This window comes from Schistocerca gregaria, chromosome 1 (assembly GCF_023897955.1).
Source record: "Schistocerca gregaria isolate iqSchGreg1 chromosome 1, iqSchGreg1.2, whole genome shotgun sequence".
Taxonomy (NCBI): domain Eukaryota; kingdom Metazoa; phylum Arthropoda; class Insecta; order Orthoptera; family Acrididae; genus Schistocerca; species Schistocerca gregaria.
Genome location: NC_064920.1, coordinates 1,182,166,303 through 1,182,189,490, shown reverse-complemented (window position 1 = coordinate 1,182,189,490; position 23,188 = coordinate 1,182,166,303).

Here is a 23,188-nt window from a genome sequence, read left to right as displayed (position 1 = left end):
CGTCATCTGCAGAGATAGTTGGCATATAAACTTGTACTACTGTAGTAGGTGTGGGCTTCGTACCTATCTTGGCCACAATAATGCGTTCACTATGCTGTTTGTAGTAGAAGTCTTGTTCCTCCTGCCACCGAACTTCACTAATTCCCACTATATCTAACTTTAACCTATCCATTTCCCTTTTTAAATTTTCTAACCTTCCTGCCCGATTAAGAGATCTGACATTCCACGCTCAGGTCCGTAGAACGCCAGTTTTCTTTCTCCTGATAACGACATCCTCTAGAGTAGTCCTCGCCCAGAGATCCGTATGGGGGACTATTTTGCCTCCGGAATATTTTACCCAAGAGGACGCCATCATCATGTAATCATACAGTAAAGCTGCATGCCCTCGGGAAAAATTACGGCCGTAGTTTCCCGTTACTTTCAGCCGTTCGCAGTACCAGCACAGCAAGGCCATTTTGGTAATTGCTACAAGGCCAGATCAGCCAATCATCCAGACTGTTGCCCTTGCAACTACTGAAAGACTGTTGCCCCTCTTCAGGAGCCACACATTTGTCTGGCCTCTCAACAGATACCCCTCCGTTGTGGTTGCACCTACGGTACGGCCATCTGTATCGCTGAGCCACGGAAGCCTCCCCACCAACGGCAAGGTCCATGGTTCATGTGGGGAGGCTCATGTATATGTAGCTCTTAAATTGATTCGTTTCACACCTTCTCCATAATAGAATCGTTTATATGATCTATGGAACACGGATTAGCGTTGAGAACTATGAGTGTCATTTCAGCATGTCCACAACACATTTTCTTGCTCCGTTATCGTCACATCGATTAGATGTACATAGGGTAACGTGCGAGCTAGAGTAAAAGCTGGCTGCACTAGGTAAAGCCCTGTTGCCAATTACATGAAGTGGCGATTTACAAGTGCACCAGGGTAAACTTTTAGTCCTATTTTCATTCACACAGAGATAAAGTCTTCTAATTCTGGATGAATCTTTTTGGAACACCAGTGTATTTGCAGGAGCAAAAACAAGTTAAAAGAGAGTACTATACAATTGATACTAAGCACAAACAAGTCTAGCAGCAATCAAATAAGAATATTTGATTACTGCGAGACTTGTTAGTGATTAGTATCAATGGTACAGTACTCCCTTTTAACTTATTTTTGTTCTTGCAAATACACTTACATATATATAATTTGTACACCCTTTTAGAGGTTTCCAATTCACTTACAATTTATTGTTCCAACATTGCTTATGTAGTACATGAAATGATTGCATTTACAGATCAACACTACAAGCGGTTCTGAGGTAACACGTATCGACCCATGCTGGAACACGCATATTATTACATTGTGTAGCATCTACTGGCGCCAGTGCAGTCGATCGTATAGCTGGGAAATACTCCCCTAGGATACATTATGCCATACCTGCTCTATCTGTTCACGTAGTTCATTAACGGTTCTTGGTTGACAAGTGTCTCATTTCTCGTCCCAGCATATCCAATTGGCGACAGTTCCGGAGATCGAACTGGTCAGCGAAGTTGCTGCACGCTTTGCAGAGCATCTCACGGGTAGTGCGTGGGCGAGCATTATCCTGTTGGAACAACATTTCACTTTCCTGTTGCTAGAACGCCAGAAGTACAGACCTAACAACATACTTCACTTACGGGCGCTGGTTACTGTCCCCTCCAAAAACACCAACTAGGTGAACGACAGTTGTAGTTGGGGTGGGCCCATTGTGTCTCAGGCGAATGGCGTTGCCAGGTTACCAGGTCTACACTGTACGCGCAAACGAAGATCACTTGTGTACAGGCAAAATCTGCTTTCACCGCTGAAGACCACGGCGCACCATTCCATCATCCAAGTGATCCTCTGACGGCATCCGTCAAGCTGTGCCCGTCGATGCTGTGGCGTGAATGGAAGAGGGGCTAGAGGTGTGCGTGCCCATAATCCCATTTCTAATAACGATTCACAACAATTCGTGTTGACTCGCCTGGCCTAGACGTCATACAGCCTCGTCCACCGGTGTGAAAATGTTCACGCTATCACTGATGTCATCATCGTTGCACAACAGACCCGACACGTCAAACGTGCGTGGTAGTTCTCAGAAAAGACCATCCCGGCACTCGGAGGACCACAATTTGATCTCTTTCAGAATCTCTCAGTTGGCTGTTCGAAGCACGAGTGGGTTTCCACGGCATTTACTATTCCTCACGTTTGTTGTTTGTTTGGTTTTAGGGCACAAAAACAATTATGTTCATACGCACCCATGTCAGAACCGTAGAACACGAAGACGAAAAAGGAGGCTAAAGCGACTACACGTTCAGTCGGTAAACTGAAGAGTGAGCGAGCGATTCCCCTCTCTCCCTACCCTCCGTCACAAGGGGCTTCTACAGGCCGTTTCTCAACGTAGTACTGACCCTGCCGCGGCGCGCGCTTTAAATCTGTGGCGTCGCCGTGTACAGATACGTCCCGGCTGCTGCTTTTATTTTTAGACAGTTGCATTAAGACCAGAGGGATACAACGACGGCAGCTTCTTCCGAAACACAACATTATAGAGTAAATAATTTTAACATAAGAACAGAAATCAGGATACTACTGCCGCGTGGGGTAGCCTCGTGGTCCGTAGCGCCTTGCCACGGTTCTCGGGGCTCCCCCCTTCCGTCGGATCTTCGAGTCCTCCCTCGGGCATGGGTGTGTGTGTTGTCCCTAGTGTAAGTTAGTTTAATTTAGATTAAGTAGTGTGTAAGCCGAGGGACCGATGACGTTAGCAGTTTGGTCACAAATTCACAATTTCCAGGCTTCTACTACAAACATAGAAACGAATGCCTATTCATGTGAATGTATGTTCCTGTATTGTTATTCGTAAAAAGAATTCCATGAACCCAATGAGTCTGTAGAATTTAAGGCTTGTTCTTACTTTGTGATTCTACTAAAAGACAGAAGTTTTCTTTGAAGGACTGCATTGAAACTTAACAATTCTTCCAATACGAAGAGTGTTTAAAAAGTAACTAAAAATTTATAATTTTGTGAGTTGTACTAGTCAGATTTTCAGTACTTTTTTTCTCACTATCTTCGTAAACATGTCTGAAAAGTATGTGAAAAATGTTATGCATGTTGGGTATTTACTCTGTTGTCAGCTGTCAAAAATGTTGCATGTGTTTTGGTAGTACCAACGATTATTTATTTTCTATAAAAATAGATTAGAGAATCTGTATTAAATTTTGTTACAAGAATTGATAAAGTGTATGAAATTTTTCGAAATGTTAAATATTGCTTTTGATGTGTCTGTCATGAGTAATGCAAGGACATACAACTGGTATAAACATTTCAAAGCAGGCCTTAAAGGACAGAGGTTTTACAAGCACAGATGAGATTAAAAATGCACAGTTAAGAGACCTATAAACTATCCTGAGTAAAGAGTTCCTAAAGTGTTTCGGAAACGGGATAAAGCTCTGGCATAAGTGTATAGTATCTAATGGAGTATATTTTGAAGATGATAACATTGCTGTACATTAACAAATGAAGTTCTTAGCAAAAAATAAAAATTAATATGTTAACTCACCTTGTATGTCAGGCTTTTTATTTAAAAGTACAATATCGGTTTACATATTTCGAAGGAAATTTCAGCAGTTTTTAGAATAGCTATTGCTCACATGTTTTAAGCAATATATCTTAGAAACAGATGAATAGTAACCGAAATAGATATTTATTGACAGAATACATTCAAATGCTGCTGTTTCATTAGCATGAAAGGTTTTACATGATTGTGAAACTGTCTATAACGATGGGTTTCCACCCAAAATTATTAGTTTTCTTTCGTGGCGATTACAGTGAAGCTTGCGGCTTATTTTAGCTTTTACTTTCTTATGCGTCCTACTGTGGCGAGGCTGTGTTTGCATAAATTGCAGCCGTTTGATTGGGACTGGTAATATTGCGCCACAGGTCTTTTTGTGTCGCCTCTTTAACACACGCTGTAATAACATTAGAGACGATCGAACGCTCGTTACTCCGCAAATACCTCCTCTTCTTCGTATTCTGCACATTTTCTTGTAATGCAGGGCGAACATCCATCACTTCCGAATACCGAAGTATATCGGTGAGTATACAGGGTAAACTGAATGACACTGGCAACTAAGATCCCATGAACAGAAACGATTGCACGCCGTTCTATACCACCAGACAGGTAACGGGAAACTGATTTTGGGTAGGCCTGTGGCAGCATTCTTCCGGGAAAGGCCACTTCTCCCACCAAAAGCACCGCTCGCTCAGCAGTTTACAGACTATACGACGGATAGGGATTAAAATGCTGTCAACAGTACACACGTCGTTCGCTAAAACGGCCGATAAAACACAAGGTAAGCATAAATTAGAAGGGAAGTCGTTAAAAAGGGACCTTCCGTCAGGAAATGACGAACGGTCAGGGGTTGGTGCCAAAGCGCACAAAGTAGTGGGGGATCACCGCCTAACAAATGGCGACTGCTGAAACGACAGTGCTCAATACGCAACCGAGTTAAAATTATATTCTCGCGGGGAGAGGATCGAGGGGAGGTCGGCCAAGCCACTGGGAGAGGTTTGGTTCCCCAGAGTTTGTTTCCACGAAGAGACCAAAAGTGGTGACGCCAAAGTGACACCACCTGCTGACAGATGGCAACATGGAGGTCATCGGAGGGAATGGAAGAATTAGCGGGCCGAGGTAGGAAGACTGCAACGTTGGCAGCAGAGTCAGCAGCCTCGTTTCCCGTCAGATCAACATGACCAGAGAGCAACATAAACTGTGACATCTCCTGGAAAGCCCCATAAAATTTAAATAAATCTATACGTGTAAATGTGAAGTAGAGGAAAAGAAACAAAACTAAGTACATTTCTATCGATAGAAAACATAGCTAATATGACACACAGCTGTAAAACCTATAACCCATCAAGATAATATTTTTTGTGTTAAATGTGTAAATAAAATACGTATCGTAGTATCAAAGAAAAACTGTACGACGTAAAGACATTCTTTGTAACCATGGATATCTTATCTCAAGAAGGTTAAAAAAGACTTGGTTCAGAGGTCGACTACTTTGTCCCTTCTGTGGATAATTAAATCGCTTAGCCGTTCTGAAGCATTACCTATTTGATGTACATATCAGATTTTATAGTATATGGTAAAAAGCGAAATTGTACTGTTCATATTGAAAACCTCTCGCTCGTATGGAAATATTTAAGTGAAAAATAATTATTTGAAGCGAATTGTGTAGAGGATTTCCCATTTGGCTTTCTTTTGCCGTAATGGCACACAGACAGTCATTACTTAATATTTAAACAAATATTGAACTTCACTCTCACGTTAACACTGTAAACACTTTGAATACTGATAATACACTACAGGCCATTAAAATTGCTACACCAAGAAGAAATGCAGATGATAAACGGTTATTCATTAGACAAATATATTATACTAGAACTGACATGTGATTACATTTTCACGCAATTTCGGTGCGTAGATCCTGAGAAATCAGTGCCCAGAACGAGCCCGTTGCTCGGCCAGCAATGACCAGACGTTTTCAATTGGTGATATATCTGGAGAATGTGCTGTCCAGGGCAGCAGTCGAACATTTTCTGTATATAGAAAGGCCAGTACAGGACCTGCAACATACGGTCGTGCATTATCCTGCTGAAATGTAGAGTTTCGCAGGGACCGAATGATGGGTAGAGCCACGGGTCGTAACACATCTGAAGTGTAACGTCCACTGCTCAAAGAGCCGTCAGTGCGAAAAAGAGGTGTGTAACCCCATTCCATCACGCCGGGTGATACGCCAGTATGGCGATGACGAATACACGCTTCCAATGTGCGTTCACCGCGATGTCCCCAAACACGGATGCGACCACATGATGCTGTAAACAGAACCTGGATTTATCCCATAAATGACGTTTTGCCATTCGTGCAGCCAGGTTCGTCGTTTAGTACACCATCGCAGGCGCTCCTGTCTGTGATGCAGCATTAAGGGTAACCGCAGCCATGGTCTCCGAGCTGAGAGTCCATGCTGCTGCAAAGGTCATCGAACTATTCATGCAGATGGATATTGTCTTGCAAACATCCCCATCTGTTGATTCAGGGATCGAGACGTGGCTGCACGATCCGTTGCAGCCATGCGAATAAGATGCCTGTCATCTCTACTGCTAGTGATACGATGCCGTTGGGATCCAGCACGGCGTTCCGTATTACCCTCCTGAATCCACCGATTCCATATCCTGCTAACAGTCATAAGATCCTTACCAACACGGGCAGCAATGTCGCGATACGATAAACCGCAATCGCGATAGGCTTCAGTCCGACCTTTATCAAAGTCGGAAACGTGATGATATGCATTTCTCCTCCTTACACGAGGCATCACAACGACGTTTCACCAGACAACGCCGGTCAACAGCTGTTTGTGTGTGGGAAATCAGTTCGAAACTTTCCTCATGTCAGCACGTTGTAGGTGTTGCCACCGGCGCCAACATTGTGTGAATGCTCTGAAAAACTAATCATTTGCATATCACAGCATCTCCTTGCTGTCGGTTAAATTTCGCATCTGTAGCACGTCATCTTCGTGGTGTAGTAGTTTTAATGGCCAGTTGTGTATTTTCAAGTATTAATATTTGAAAGTTCATTCTATCAGATTTTTTACGGAATTGCATAGATAGATTTAACTGCAGTAGGTAACAAGGCTTAGGTTTGCCTTTAAATCTTTGAGTTTCCAGTGAAATTTATTTCTCTCAAGAAAATGCTTAACCTAAATGAAGTGGACTTGCTGTCGATGAAGATTATTTATCGTGAGTAAAAATCCTTACGCTACATAGGTGGCTATATCGTCTGTCTCATCGCAACAGTTAATTTAACGGACAAACACAGTAGTACTTCCTTGCTACTTTTGATTATCTTTGATCTAACTGCGAGTTGAAATTATGTAATTAAACCATTACAAGCAAAAATGTATCCTTTTTTCTAACATTTGTGCCTGCGTAGCAACCTTGATTATTGTCGACGTATATGTAAGCCACACTTACGAGCGTGAAGAATATACGCAACATCAGCAGTATATTAAATATCTTTTTTTCCCAACAACCCCGACTACATCAAATCATTTTCATACTAAAAAGGAAGAGAGAAAAGAAGAGGGACGATAACATCACAGTAGCTCCATCAAGAGTGAGCAAGTGAAAGCTTTACTGGATCCGTTGCACTGAGGGATGGACGGTGGACAGCACACAGAGTCTCTGAAGGGCTATAAGCGTCGTGCCTAATGAAGACACACCCGACACCACGGGTCAGTCCGAGAGCCACCAGTGTACACATAGGTACATCTACATCTACCTCGATACTCTGCAAATCACATTTAAGTGCCTGGCAGAGGGTTCAGCGAACCACCTTCACAATTCTCAATTATTCCAATCCCGTGTGGCGCGCGGAAAGGACGAACACCTATATCTTTCCGCACGAGCTCTGATTTCCCTTATTTTATCGTGGTGGTCGTTTCTCCCGATATAGGACGGTGTCAACAAAACATTTTTTCATTGGGAGCAGAAAGTTTGCAATTGAAATTTGGTGAGAAGGTTCCCTCGCACGAAAAGTGCCTTTCTTTTAATGATATCCAGACCAAATCTTGTATTATTTCTGTGATACTCTCTCTCATACAAAACGTGCTGCCCTTCTTTGAACTTTTTTCGATGTACTGAGTCAGTCCTATCTGGTACGGATCCCACATCGCGCAGGAGTATTCTAAAAGAGGACGGAAAATCGTAGTGTTGGCAGTTTCCTTAGTAGACGCCAATAAAACGCAGCCTTCCGTTAGCACTCCCAACAACATTTTCTTTGTTTCCTTCCAATTTAAGTTGTTCGTAATTGTAATTCCTAGGTATTTAGTTGAATTTACGGCTTTTAGATTTGAATGGTATGTCGTGTAACCGAAGCTAAACAGATTCCTTTTAGCACTCATGTGGATGACCTCACACTTTTCATTATTTAGGGTCAGATGCCAATTTTCGCACCATTCAGATGTCTTTCCTAAATCTTTTGCTGTTTCTTTTGATCTTCTATTTACTTCATCAGTCGATAAACGACAGGGTTTATATAGATAAGGAACAGAAAAGAGCCTATAACACTACCTTGAGGAACGCCAGAAATCACTTCTGTTTTACTCGATGACTTTACATCAATTACTAAGAAATGTGACCCCTCTGACAGGAAATCACAAATCCAGTCACAAACTGAGACGATATTCCATAAGCTCGCAATTTCACTAGAAGCTGCTTGTGTGGTACAGTGTCAAAAGCCTTCTGGAAATCCAGAAATACGAATCGATCTGAAATCATTTGTCAATAGCACTCAAAACGTCATGCAAATAAAGAGTTAGTTGTATTTCACTAGAACGATGTTTCCTAAACCCATGTTGACCGTGTGTCAATGGACCGTTTTCTTCGAGGTAATTCATAATGTTTGAACACAATATATGTTCCAGAATCCTTCTGTATATCGACGTTAATGATATGGGACTGCAGTTAAGTGGATTACTCCTACTACCTTTCTTGAATATTGGTGTGACCTGTGCAGCTTTCCAGTCTTTGAGTATCGATCTTTCGTCGAGCGAACGGTTGTATATGGTTGTCACGTATGGAGCTAATGCATCTACATCTACATCTACATCTACATCCATACTCCGCAAGCCACCTGACGGTGTGTGGCGGAGGGTACCCTGAGTACCTCTATCGGTTCTCCCTTCTATTCCAGTCTCGTATTGTACGTGGAAAGAAGGATTGTCGGTATGCTTCTGTGTGGGCTCTAATCTCTCTGATTTTATCCTCATGGTCTCTTCGCGAGATATACGTAGGAGGGAGCAATATACTGCTTGACTCTTCGGTGAAGGTATGTTCTCGAAACTTTAACAAAAGCCCGTACCGAGCTACTGAGCGTCTCTCCTGCAGAGTCTTACACTGGAGTTTATCTATCATCTCCGTAACGCTTTCGCAATTACTAAATGATTCTGTAACGAAGCGCGCTGCTCTCCGTTGGATCTTCTCTATCTCTTCTATCAACCCTACCTCGTGCGGATCCCACACTGCTGAGCAGTATTCAAGCATTGGGCGAACAAGCGTACTGTAACCTACTTCCTTTGTTGTCGGATTGCATTTCCTTAGGATTCTTCCAATGAATCTCAGTCTGGCATCTGCTTTACCGACGATCAACTTTATATGATCATTCCATTTTAAATCACTCCTAATGCGTACTCCCAGATAATTTATGGAATTAACTGCTTCCAGTTGCTGACCTGCTATTTTGTAGCTAAATGATAAGGGACCTATCTTTCTATGTATTCGCATCACATTACACTTGTCTACATTGAGATTCAATTGCCATTCCGTGCACCATGCGTCAATTCACTGCAGATCCTCCTGCATTTCAGTACAATTTTCCATTGTTGCAACCTCTCGATACACCACAACATCATCTGCAAAAAGCCTCAGTGAACTTCGGATGTCATCCACCAGGTCATTCATGTATATTGTGAATAGCAACGGTCCTATGACACTCCCCTGCGGCACACCTGAAATCACTCTTACTTCGGAAGACTTCTCTCCATTGAGAATGACATGCTGCGTTCTGTTATCTAGGAACTCCTCAATCCAATCACACAATTGATCTGATAGTCCGTATGCTCTTACTTTGTTCATTAAACGACTGTGGGGAACTGTGTCAAACGCCTTGCGGAAGTCAAGAAACACGGCATCTACCTGTGAACCCGTGTCTAAGGCCCTCTGAGTCTCGTGGACGAATAGGGCGAGCTGGGTTTCACACGACCGTCTTTTTCGAAACCCATGCTGATTCCTACAGAGTAGATTTCTAGTCTCTAGAAAAGACATTATACTCGAACATAATACGTGTTCCAAAATTCTACACCTGATCGACGTTAGAGATATAGGTCTATAGTTCTGCACATCTGTTCGACGTCCCTTCTTGAAAACGGGGATGACCTGTGCCCTTTTCCAATCCTTTGGAACGCTTCGCTCTTCTAGAGACCTACGGTACACCGCTGCAAGAAGGGGGGCAAGTTCCTTCGCATACTCTGTGTAAAATCGAACTGGTATCCCATCAGGACCAGCGACCTTTCCTCTTTTGAGCGATTTTAATTGTTTCTCTATCCCTCTGTCGTCTACTTCGATATCTACCATTTTGTCAACTGTGCGACAATCTAGAGAAGGAAGCACAGTGCAGTCTTCCTCTGTGAAACAGCTTTGGAAGAAGACATTTAGTATTTCGGCCTTTAGTCTGTCATCCTCTGTTTCAGTACCATTTTGGTCACAGAGTGTCTGGACATTTTGTTTTGATCCACCTACCGCTTTGACATAGGACCAAAATTTCTTAGGATTTTCTGCCAAGTCAGTACATAGAACTTTACTTTCGAATTCATTGAAAGCCTCTCGCATAGCCCTCCTCACACTACATTTCGCTTCGCGTAATTTTTGTTTGTCTGCAAGGCTTTGGCTATGTTTATGTTTGCTGTGAAGTTCCTTTGCTTCCACAGCAGTTTTCTAACTCGGTTGTTGTACCACGGTGGCTCTTTTCCATCTCTTACGATCTTGCTTGGCACATACTCATCTAACGCATATTGTACCATGGTTTTAAACTTTGTCCACTGATCCTCAACACTATCTGCACTTGAGACAAAACTTTTGTGTTGAGCCGTCAGGTACTCTGTAATCTGCTTTTTGTCACTTTTGCTAAACAGAAAAATCTTCCTACCTTTTTTAATATTTCTATTTACAGCTGAAATCATCGATGCAGTAACCGCTTTATGATCGCTTATTCCCTGTTCTGCATTAACCGATTCAAATAGTTCGGGTCTGTTTGTCACGAGAAGGTCTAATATGTTATCGCCACGAGTCGGTTTTCTGTTTAACTGCTCAAGGTAGTTTTCAGATAAAGCACTTAAAAATATTTCACTGGATTCTTTGTCCCTGCCACCCGTTATGAACGTTTGAGTCTCCCTGTCTATATCCGGCAAATTTAAAATCTCCACCCAGAACTATAACATGGTGGGGAAATCTACTCGAAATATTTTCCAAATTATTCTTCAGGTGCTGAGCCACAACAGCTGCTGAGCCCGGGGGCCTATAGAGACATCCAATTACCATGTCTGAGCCTGCTTTAACCGTGACCTTCACCCAAATCATTTCACAATTCCAATCTCCGTCAATTTCCTTCGATACTATTGCACTTCTTATCGCTATAAACACGCTTCCCCCTTCACTGTCCAGCCTATCTCTGCGGTATACATTCCAATCAGAGTTTAGGATTTCATTACTGTTTACGTCTGGTTTCAGCCAACTTTCTGTTCCTAGTACTATATGGGCGTTGTGACCGTTTATTAATGAGAGCAGTTCTGGGACCTTTCTATAGACGCTCCTGCAGTTTACTATTAGCACATTAATATTGTTATTCCTTGTTGCATTTTGCCTACTCCTGCCTTGTCGCGTCTCAGGAGGCGTCTTGTCGGGCCTAGGGAGGGAATTCTCTAACCTAAAAAAAAACCCATGTGCACTTCCCACGTACTCCGCTACCCTCGTAGCCGCTTCCGGCGTGTAGTGCACGCCTGACCTCTTCAGGGGGACCCTACATTTGTCCACCCGATAGCGGAGGTCGAGAAATTTGCACCCCAGCTCTCCGCAGAATCGTCTGAGCCTCTGGTTTAAGCCTTCCACTCGGCTCCAAACCAGAGGACCGCGATCGGTTCTGGGAACGATACTACAAATAGTTAGCTCTGATTCCACCCCGCGAGCGAGGCTGTCCGTCTTCACCAACTCCGCCAACCGCCTGTACGAACTGAGGATGACCTCAGAACCCAGACGGCAGGAGTCATTGGTGCAGACATGAGCAACAATTTGCAGTCGGGTGCACCCAGTGCTCTCTATCGCCGCCGGTAGGGCCTCCTCCACATCTCGGATGAGACCCCCCGGCAAGCAGACAGAGTGAACAGTGAACACTGGCCTTCTTCCCCGACCTTTCCGCTATTTCCCTAAGGGGCTCCATCACCCGCCTAACGTTGGAGCTCCGAATAACTAATAAACCCCTCCCCCCGTGTGCCTGCTCGGACCTTGCTGAAGGAGCGGCCACATGTCCACTCACAGGCAGAGCGGGCGATGCCACACGGACAGCCTCCACATTGACCCTCCGCCTCGTGCGCCGCGAAACGCCGCTGAACCCGCCACTCCCCTTGGGGAGAGGGTGGCCCAACCGCGCCCGGTACCCGCGAAGATGTCTCGACAGCAGGGACAGTGGGTGAAGCATGTAACACATGGGGTGTACCTTGCAACGCACCAGACTCCCCACTGCCGCTACACTCCGAGGCAGCAGCCTGAAGACGGCTGACCGCGGCCATCAACACGCTCAGCTGTTCGCGAAGAGTGGCCAGCTCCTCCTGCGTCCGTACACAGCAGCCACACATCCTATCCATCCTATGAAATCAATTTACTATAGAGTGTTAATCAACTTTTAACTAGACTACTAATTCACTAAAGGCGGCTGATTACTGACTAAACTGTGATTGCTAACCACTTCTTGTAGAAAACAATGAAAATAGCACTACCCGTCTCTGGACTGTATTGAAAACAGACACTAGCACTACTGGCACCATGGCTGACTAAAGGGACTCTCTCTGACTGTATTCAAAACAAACACGAAACCTATGGAACACTTTATAGCACTCGACTGTTAAAGCTTCCTAAAAGCAAAAACACACAGAAGAAGAAGTGGCAGTAAGAAAAATACAGATAATACTTAAATTAAGGTAGCTCGCTGCACAGCAGACGTGAAGCAGACGGCGGTTAGGGCGACACTGACACTGCATCAGCATACTCTGAAAGGAACCTAACTGGTATACAGTCTGGACCACAAGACTTGCTTTTATTAAGTGGTTTAAGATGATCTACTACTCCGAGAATATTTGCTTCTACGTTACTCATGTTGGCACCTGTTCTTGACGCGAATTCTAGAATATTTACTTCGTCTTCTTTTGTGAAAGCATTTCGGAAAGCTGTGTTTAGCAACTCTGCTTTGGAAGCGCTGTCTTCGATAGTGTCTCCATTTCTGTCGCACAGAGACGGCATTGATTGTTTCTGGCCAGTAACATACTTGACATACGACCAGAATTTCTTTGGATATTCTGCCATGTTTCGAGAGAAGGTTTCGTTGTCGAAACCTTTATAAGCATCTCGCATTGAAGTCCGCGATAAATTTCGAACTTCTCCAAAAGATCGCCAAGCTTGCGGATTTTGCCTCTGTTTAAATTTGGCATGTTTGTTTCGATGTTTCTGCAACAGTGTTCTAACCCGCTTTGTGTATCAAGGAGGATCAGCTCCGTCGTTTGGTAATTTATTTGGTATAAATCTCTCAGTTGCTGCTGATACTATTTCTCTGAATTCAAGCCACATCTGGTCTACATTTGTGTCACTAGTTTGGAAGGAGCGGAGATTGTCTCCCAGGAAGGAGTCAAGTGAATTTTTCAAAAAATGATTAAAATTGCTCTGAGCACTATTGGCTCTGAGCACTGTGGGACTTAACTTCTGAGGTCATCAGTTCCCTAGAACTTAGAATTATTTAAACCTAACTAACCTAAGGACATCACACACATCCTTGCCCGAGGCAAGATTCGAACCTGCGACCGTAGAGGTCGCGGAGTTCCAGACTGTAACGCCTAGAACCGCTCGGCCACCCTGGCCGGCAAGTGAATTTTTATCTGCTTTTATGAATAGGTATATTTTTCCTTTATTTTTCGTGGATTTTGGGGTTACAATATTCAATCTCTCTACAACAACCCTTTGTTCACTAATCTCTGTATCCGTTTTGATGCTCGTTATTAACTCAGGATTATTTGTTGCTAAGAGGTCAAGTGTGTTTTTACAATCTTTTACTATTCGCGTGGGCTCATGAACTATCGCGAAGTTTCGTGCGAAGGTCGATAAACCTACAGCGGTGGAGCAAGTCTGGTGTAGTATCTTTAGGAAGTGAATGAAGTCCAAGGGGAGCACTGGCCGCCTCGCAGGGAAAGATGGTGAAGGGGTCACACCCATCGGGAAAGAGGCAGGTAGCGTGACGTTAAACTGCCGGAGTTACAACTGATAGCGAACTCAGGAGGTAACAGAGAAGCGGGACGCACCCCATACTGACTGTCAGAAGAGTCATCGAAGAAGGAGCCATAAGATGGGTGGGCAGGCACGGCAAACGGCATGCATATCCACTGAGGAGAATATCACGTTCGTATGACAGCGGTAGCTCTGCAACTCCTGCATACAGACTCTCAACCCGGCTAGTATAAAAAGCGCCAGAGGTGCCAGTGGCCAAACGAATGCCTCGACCTTCGCACGGAACTTCGAGATTGTTCATGAGCCCACGCGAATAGTGAACGGTTCTGAAAACACACTTGAACTCTTAGCAACAAATAATCCTGAGTTAATAACGAGCATCAAAACTGATGCACTGAGACGCCATAAGATGGATTGACGGGCAGATGCATATACGAAACACCCACAGTCTAGTCTGGAACAGACAAGGGAGGCCTGATCCGCTCTTTAGGAAGTACCACTGAGGACATGTAGGACACTGAGGGACTGGGTGAAGCGGGTGGCCAGCTAAGACACGTGGAAGGACCAAGAAAGTTTCCTGTCGAGCGTGAGCACCAGGAACTTCACAGTTTCAGTGACCTGAAGAGCAACAGGCCCGGTATGTAAAGACGCTGAAAGACGCCCACTGCACCAACAGAAACTCATACAAACGGTTATTTGACAGTGGGAAAGCGAAAGCCTTTGTCCATGCTCCGTGAGTAAAAACGATCGAGAGCCGCGTGGGATTAGCTGAGCGGTCTCAGGCGCTGCAGTCATGGACTGTGCGGCTGGTCCCAGCGGAGGTTCGAGTCCTCCCTAGGGCCTGGGTGTGTGTGTTTGTCCTTAGGATAATTTAGGTTATGTTGTATGTAAGCTTAGGGACTGATGACCTTAGCAGTTAAGTCCCATAACCTTTCACAAACATTTGAACATTTGAACAAAGACGATCGAGACATCGCTGAAGATACCGCTCAAGGAGACATGTCCGTAGAACTACAATAGATCGCAAAATCGTCAACGAAAAGGGAGCCAGAGATGCCCGGAGGAAGATAGGCCTAAAAGGATTAATGACGATAACGAAGAGAACGGCGTTCAGGACGGAACCCTGAGTCACACCATTTTCCTGGATGAAGGTGTTCGACAAGGCAGAACCCAAATGTACCTTGAAGAATCCGTCTTTTAAAAATGCCTGAAGGAAACGGGGCAAGCGGCCTCGGAAGCCCCACGTATAGGTGGTATGGACGATACTAGTCCTCCAGCAGGTGTCTTATGTTTTCTCCAAAGCAAAGAACACGGCCACAGTCTGGTATTTCCCCAGAACACCATTCATGACATGGGTTGACAATGTGATGCGACGATCAACTGCAGAACAGCGCTCTCGAAATCCTCATTGTACAGTGGTTAGTAAATTGCGAAACTCGAGCCACCATACCAGGCAGGCACAGGTGGTGAGAGAAATGGGGCTGTAGCTACAAGGAAGATGTTTCTCCTTACCGGGATTAGGTACGGTTATGGCAGACGCTACAGGCCAGCATCTAAGAGACGCGCCCTTTGTCCAGATGCGATTCTACACATCAAAAAGGAAGTGCTTGTGTCGTGGGACGCGAAATTGAAGCGTCACCCATCCACCAGTGTCAGCCCAGTTTGCAGGTGAGTGTAAGTTTAATTTAGTGTTTTGTTTATGTATTTTGTGATATTTTTAATGTTTGTGAATTATCTAAAGTTTTGTATTTATTTTCATGTTTCATGTACGGAGAGGGCGGCGCAACGAACGAGACAGCATCTTCACTGCCGGGACCAGAGAGAAAATTGCTGGCCGCTGTACGTCGCGGGTCGACAGCCAAAGAGCAACAGAAGATCCTGAAACCGAGTTGTTGCGTCGTGCTTCTAAAAACTGAAATATAAGAATTTGTAATGTTTCTACAACAATGACGTTATTGAAAGTTTAATCATGTTGTAAATGTTCAGTCCTATCCTGTCAAGGCTCATGTTCACGTCTGTGTGTAGTATATATGAAGATAGTAAACTAGTGTATACTGCCAAAGTTGAAATACGTGTTCCGATAATTTATTTATGAAGAATTATATTAAGGAAGAAGTATTACTGGTTTATTTGACAAGGTTATTAATTTTTGACAACTTTCTTCCCGAGTTTGAGTCTTAAAAGTTTATTCAATGTGATTTTAATATTTATTAAAGCAGATAACTTGCATTAATATAATTTGTGAGGAGAAACAAACGACATCTAAATTGAAAAACGTTTGCGCAAACCTATTGTACTGAGTGACGTAATTCTGCGCATACGACTCAAATGATGATGTTTTTATTACATTGTCGTTCAAGAAACATTCAGAGACAACTTTAAACAGAATTTAAATAATTTTGAAGTGTTTTGTAACTTACGTACGTGGCGAAGTCTGCACATCTCATATGTCAAAAGGAAATCATTTATACAAAACTTACGTCATTACACTAGACGTGCTCACAAGAGAAAGGTGCTGGAACATCTGAATGTGAACATCATATAGTCCCGGGCAGATGATCAGGATGAAGTGAGAGAATGATCTAGCTCTCTCATAGTAAAAGCGGCATAGTATCACTCACGATACTAAGAGAAGGGTATCACCCCAGCCTCCTCCACCTGTCTCCGCTGGATAACGCAGTGTGATAGTGGGTGGAGCCTGAATTGGGTAATGGTACTTGGTCCACAGAGCCGTCGAAGGATGGCCCACACGAAAGAAGAGAGAGTGGAACTATTAAAAGAACTAGTAAATAAAACCAACTAGATTTTTTGCTATCCTGAAGAACGCGACGACACAACGCACGCAAAATGGTTTTAACGAATACAGGTCGCCGTCAAAGGATGACGGTTAAAAACGTGGAAAGCATGTCTCTGCTCGCGTATTGCGTCGTGGCACACCTGAAATTCACCAAGCTGGAATGGAACGTTCTGCGGCGGTAAGGATAACATTTGTAAAGTATTCTCCCTGGAATCACAACTGGGGAAAAATTGTTCGTTGAACGTCACCAGAAAGGAGCCAAAACTCCAGTTGGCATTAGAAAGCTGCTATTTGGGTTTGCATTGGCGTCGGGTAGGAGTTAGCAAAAGGATAGCTGCTTGAGTATGTGTCAGACAGAACGGATAACTTCAGACAACAGGCAAGCTGGTCAGTTTACAATGAAGGTCTAATTGGGAATTGGAGTGCTTGGAGCCTGAAAGGAATGTGGATGCTCTAGTGTTAAGGTAGATGAAATTGAGTTGATTGAGGAGGTGCGCCAAGAGGGCACCTCTCTGACACGTTCTCGGAGAGCCCCAAAGGGGAAGGTGTGCATTAAAGTCACCAAGAAGCAAAAGGGGTGAGAGAGTTGCCCAAAAAAGGTGGAGGAAGTCTGCCTTGGTGACGCTAAATGATGGAGGAATGTAAATGGTACAAATGGGAAGAGATGAAACAAGGAAGGAAAATGCAGACTGCATTAGCTTGGAGCTGGATGTTGAAGGAGATGGTTTGACTATGAACGTCATCCGGGACAAGCGGCGTGACTCCGCCATGAGATGGAATGCCAACCTCAAGGGGAATGTCAAAGCAGCCCAGAAAGAAATGCGAGAGATCCAAGCGGTCGTGAGGGAGTAATTTTGTTTCCTTGAGTCAGAGAACAAGTGGATGCTAAGATGCCAAGAGCAGCTTCTATTCCTCCTTGTTGCAACTAAGGCCATGAACATTGCATTGGATGAGAGTCATATTGCGGAAAGAAGAGGAGATAAAAATGTAGGGCTTTCATCTCGGTGGCTGCTGAGTACCAGTCTTCGAAGACTCTCTGCTACAGGGCGCAGAGTCTGTAGGATTCTGCTCCATGAGATCTACAGAGGCGTTGACATTCTCCCTGAGAGTGCATTGCAGAAAAGTGGTTGGCAGAGCGACATAGAGGTCATCTAGGAAAGGGTATCACACGGCGCCACCGTTGAAGAGGATCTCCATGTCACTACAGAAAAAGGCCGTTTCCCTTTGTTTGATTTCTTCGATTCTTTGCGGTTGGAGAAGTAAAAAGTATTGATGTGGGTTTTCCTTCTGTCCTTTCCTGCCTGCCAGTTATGTAGCAGATGATTTCGCCATGGGAGGCAACATTCGGTGGCAAATTGCACAGCTGGAGTAGAAGAGAATGGGGATTCTAACGTGACAACCGCAGGGTTGAATCTGAGATCGCATATCTGCATGGCCATGTCCTCTGTGGAGGGAGATTTAGTAAGTTGTTGTGGTCTTCAGTCGTGAGACTGGTTTGACGCAGCTCTTCATGCTACTCTATCCTGTGCAAGCTTCTTCATCTCCCAGTACCTACCGCAACCTACATCCTCCTGAACCTGCTTGGTGTATACATCTCTTGGTCTCCCTCTGCGATTTTTACCCTCCACGCTGCTCTCCAATACTAAATTGGTGATCCCTTGATGCTTCAGAACATGTCCTACCAACCGATCCCTTCTTCTAGTCAAGTTGTGCCACAAATTTCTATTCAATACTTCCTCATTAGTTATGTGTTCTACTCATCTAATCTTCAGCATTCTTCTGTAGCACCACATTTCGAAAGCTTCTATTCTCTTTTTGTCCAAACTATTTATCGTCCATGTTTAACTTCCATACATGGCTACACTCCATACAAATACTTTCAGAAAGGCTTCCTGACACTTAAATCTATACTCGATGTTTACAAATTTCTCTTCTTCAGAAACGCTTTCCTTGCCATTGCCAGTCTACATTTTATATCCTCTCTACTTCGACCATCATCAGTTAGTTTGCTCCCCAAATAGCAAAACTCCTTTACTGCTTTAAGTGTCTCATTTCCTAATCTAATTCCCTCAGCATCACCCGACTTAATTCGACTACATTCCATTATCCTCGTTTTGCTTTTGTTGATGTTCATCTTATATACTCCTTTCAAGACACTGTCCATTCCATTTAACTGCTCTTCCAAGTTCCTTGCTGTCTCTGACAGAATTACAATTCATCGGCGAACCTTAACAATTTTATTTCTTCTCCATGGATTTTAATATCTACTCTGAATTTTTCTTTTGTTTCCTTAACTGCTTGCTCAATAGACAGATTGAATAACATCGGGGAGAGGCTACAACCCTGTCATACTCCCTTCCCAACCACTGCTTCCTTTTCATGTCCCTCGACTCTTATAACTGCCATCTGGTTTCTGTACAATTTGTAAATAGCCTTTCGCTCCCTGTATTTTACCCCTGCCAACTTTAGAATTTGAAAGAGAGTATTCCTGTCAACATTGTCAAAAGCTTTCTCTAAGTCTACAAATGCTAGAAACGTAGGTTTGCCTTTCCTTAATCTTTCTTCTAAGATAAGTCGAAAGGTCAGTATTGCCTCACGTGTTCCAGTATTTCTACAGAATCCAAACTGATCTTCCCCGAGATTGGCTTCTACTAGTTTTTTCCATTCGTCTGTAAAGAATTCGTGTTAGTATTTTGCAGCTATGGCTTATTAAACTGATAGTTCGGTAATTTTCACATCTGTCAACACCTGCTTTCTTTGGAATTGGAATTATTATATTCATCTTCAAGTCTGTGGGTATTTCGCCTGTTTCATACATCTTGTTCACAAGATGGTAGAGTTTTGTCAGGACTGGCTCTGCCAAGGGCGTCAGTAGTTCCAATGGAATGTTGTCTACTCCGGGGGCCTTGTTTCGACTCAGGTCTTTCAGTGCTCTGTCAAACTCTTCACGCAGTATCGTATCTCACATTTCATCTTCATCTACATTCTCTTCCATTTCCATAATATTGTCCTCAAGTACATCGCCCTTGTATAGACCCTCTATATACTCTTCCACCTTTCTACTTTCCCTTCTTTGCTTATAACTGGGTTTCCATCTGAGCTCTTGATGTTAGTACAAGTGGTTCTCTTATCTCCAAAGGTCTATTTAATTTTCCTGTAGGATATCTAATTTACCCCTAGTGAGATAAGCCTCTACATACTTACATTTGTCCTCTAGCCATCCCTGCTTAGCCATTTTGCACTTCCTGTAGATCTCATTTTTGAGACGTTTGTATTCCTTTTTGCCTGCTTCATTTATTGCATTTTTATATTTTCTCCTTTCATCAATTAAATACAATATATCTCCTGTTACCCAAGGATTTCTACTAGCCCTCGTATTTTTACCTACTTGATCCTCTGCTGCCTTCACTACTTCATCCCTCAAAGCTCCCCTTTCTTCTTCTACTCTATTTATTTCCCCCATTCCTAATAATTGTTCCCTTATGCTCTCCCTGAAACTCTGTACAACCTCTGGTTCTTTCAGTTTATCTGGGTCTCATCTCCTTAAATTCCCACCTTTTTGCAGTTTCTTCAGTTTTGATCCACAGGTCATAACCAATAGATTGTGGTCAGAGTCCACATCTGCCCCTGGAAATGTCTTACAATTTCAAACCTGGTTCCTAAATCTCTGTCTTACCATTATATAATCTATCTGATACCTTTTAGTATCTCCAGGGTTCTTCCATGTATACAACCTTCTTTCAAGGTTCTTAAACCAAGTGTTAGCTATGACTAAGTTGTGTTCTGTGCAAAATTCTACCAGGCGGCTTCCTCTTTCATTTCTTAGCCCCAATCCATATCCACCTACTACGTTTTCTTCTCTCCCTTTTGCTACACTCGAATTCCAGTCACCCATGACTAATAAATTTTCATCTCCCTTCACTATCTGAATAATTTGTTTTATTTCATCATACATTTCTTTAATTTCTTCGTCATCTTCAGAGCTAGTTGGTATATAAACTTGTACTACTTTAGTAGGTGTGGACTTCGTATCTATCTTGGCCACAATAATGCGTTCACTATGTTGTTTGTAGTAGCTTACCCACATTCCTATTTTCCTATTCATTATTAAACCTACTCCTCCATTACCTCTGTTTGATTTTGTGTTTATAACCCTGTAGTCACCTAACCAAAAGTCTTGTTCCACCTGCCACCAAACTTCACTCATTCCCACTATATCTAACTTTAACCTGTCCATTTCTCTTTTTAAATTTTCTAACCTACCTGCGCGATTAAGTGATCTCACATTCCACGCTCCGATCAGTAGAACGACAGTTTTCTTTCTCCTGATAACGACATCCTCTTGAGTAGTCCCCGCCCGCAGGTCCGAAAGGGGGACTATTTTACCTCCGAAATATTTTACCCAAGAGGACGCTATCATCATTTAATCATACAGTACGGCGCTGTAAGTGCCTGATGGTAAAAAAACAGGGTTTCCAATTAGCCAACAACTTGAGGACTTTCTCTGCCTCGTGCTGACTGGGTGTTGTGTGCTGTCCTTAGGTTAGTTGGGTTTAAGTAGTTCTAAGTTCTAGGGGACTGATGACCATAGCTGTTAAGTCCCATAGTGCTCATAGCCATTTTTGAACTCGAGGGCGACAGGGTACGGCACTTGACCCAGATATCCCGGACGACCCGCTCATCGACATACACGAAAAAATCTCCGGAGGAATCTGCATGGTCACCATTGTAATTGACACAGTGGGGAGACAATTGCCCCCGTGAGCATCCCTACCACTGGTTACACATTTGGTCAGGTGTTGACAGGACATCAGAGTGTGGCTGTAACTATGACACTGGTAGCAGTGCATCGCGTTCAGGCTGTGTGGTCGGAGTGTGGTAACTCCTTTTTTTTTTTTGGTCATCAGTCTAGTGACTGGTTTGATGCGGCCCGCCACGAATTCCTTTCCTGTGCTAACCTCTTCATCTCAGAGTAGCACTTGCAACCTACGTCCTCAATTATTTGCTTGACGTATTCCAATCTCTGTCTTCCTCTACAGTTTTTGACCTCTTCAGCTCCCTCCAGTACCATGGAAGTCATTCCCTCATGTCTTAGTAGATGTCCTATCATCCTGTCCCTTCTCCTTATCAGTGTTTTCCACATATTCCTTTCCTCTCCGATTCTGCGTAGAACCGCCTCATTCCTTACCTTATCAGTCCACCTAATTTTCAACATTCGTCTATATCACCACATCTCAAATGCATCGATTCTCTTCTGTTCCGGTTTTCCCACAGTCCATGTTTCACTACCATACAATGCTGTGCTGCAGACGTACATCCTCAGAAATTTCTTCCTCAAATTGAGGCCGGTATTTGATATTAGTAGACTTCTCTTGGTCAAAAATGCCTTTTTGCCATAGCTACTCTGCTTTTGATGTCCTCCCTGCTCCGTCCGTCATTGGTTTACTGCCTAGGTAGCAGAATTCCTTAACTTCATTGACTTCGTGACCCTCAATCCTGATGTTAAGTTTCTCGCTGTTCTCATTTCTACTACTTCTCATTACCTTTGTCTTTCTCCGATTTACTCTCAAACCATACTGTGTACTCATTAGACTGTTCATTCCGTTCAGCAGATCATTTAATTCTTCTTCACTTTCACTCAGGATAGCAATTTCATCAGCGAATCGTATCATTGGTATCCTTTCTCCTTGTATTTTAAATCCACTCCTGAACCTTTCTTTTATTTCCATCATTGCTTCCTCGATGCACAGATTGAAGAGTAGGGGCGAAAGGCTACAGCCTTGTCTTAAACCCTTCTTAATACGGGCACTTCGTTCTTGATCGTCCACTCTTATTATTCCCTCATGGTTGTTGTACATATTGTATATGACCCGTCTCTCCCTATAGCTTATCCCTACTTTTTTCAGAATCTCGAACAGCTTGCACCATTTTATATTGTCGAACGCTTTTTCCAGGTCGACAAATCCTATGAACGTGGCTTGATTTTTCTTTAGCCTTGCTTCCATTATTAGCCGTAACGTCAGAATTGCCTCTCTCGTGCTTTTACTTTTCCTAAAGCCAAACTGATCGTCACCTAGCGCATTCTCAATTTTCTTTTCCATTCTTCTATAATTATTCTTGTAAGCAGCTTCGATGCATGAGTTGTTAAGCTGATTGTGCGATAATTCTCGCACTTGTCAGCTCTTTCCGTCTTCGGAATTGTGTGGATGATGCTTTTCCGAAAGTCAGATGGTATGTCGCCAGACTCATATATTCTACACACCAACGTGAATAGTCGTTTTGTTGCCACT